At 38.6% G+C, this 391-nt stretch overlaps 1 protein-coding gene across 1 annotated transcript in view; it reads left to right on the top strand.

Moving 5' to 3' along the window:
• The window catches only part of LOC119586511, a gene marked incomplete in the record, with an annotated part of 6,864 nt that overhangs the window by 5,439 nt on the left and 1,034 nt on the right, over window positions 1-391 (top strand).

Below are 391 nucleotides of genomic sequence, written 5' to 3'. Positions count from 1 at the left end.
TCACTGTATTATCAGCGTTGTGATGACTCGTGTATCCTTTGCTGTGTTGTACAGATATTCCCGAAATTGTTGTTCATCTTGGTAAACGCTCGCTGTCAGCTGTAAGTATGATCTCCAGTGGCAGAGCATATATTAATTAAATAATTCTGATAACTATTGTGCTTCATAGATCCAATTTATAGTACTGTCACGCCCCTGCTTCTTCATGCACTGTATTTCGAACATACTTATTGACAGCTACTGTTGCCACACCTAATTCTGCTGTTGTTGCTGTTATCACTACTTTTACTGCTGTTACTAAAACTGTTATTGCTTTTGCTACCAATACATCAGCGAAAACCAGCACAACTGTATTCAGGGAGCGGTTAATGATGTTCTTTCTAAAATTGGC

Source organism: Penaeus monodon, chromosome 21 (genome assembly GCF_015228065.2).
Source record: "Penaeus monodon isolate SGIC_2016 chromosome 21, NSTDA_Pmon_1, whole genome shotgun sequence".
In the NCBI taxonomy this organism is placed as follows: domain Eukaryota; kingdom Metazoa; phylum Arthropoda; class Malacostraca; order Decapoda; family Penaeidae; genus Penaeus; species Penaeus monodon.
The sequence above is the reverse complement of the archived record's forward strand: the minus strand, read 5'-3'. Positions and strand labels throughout refer to the sequence as shown.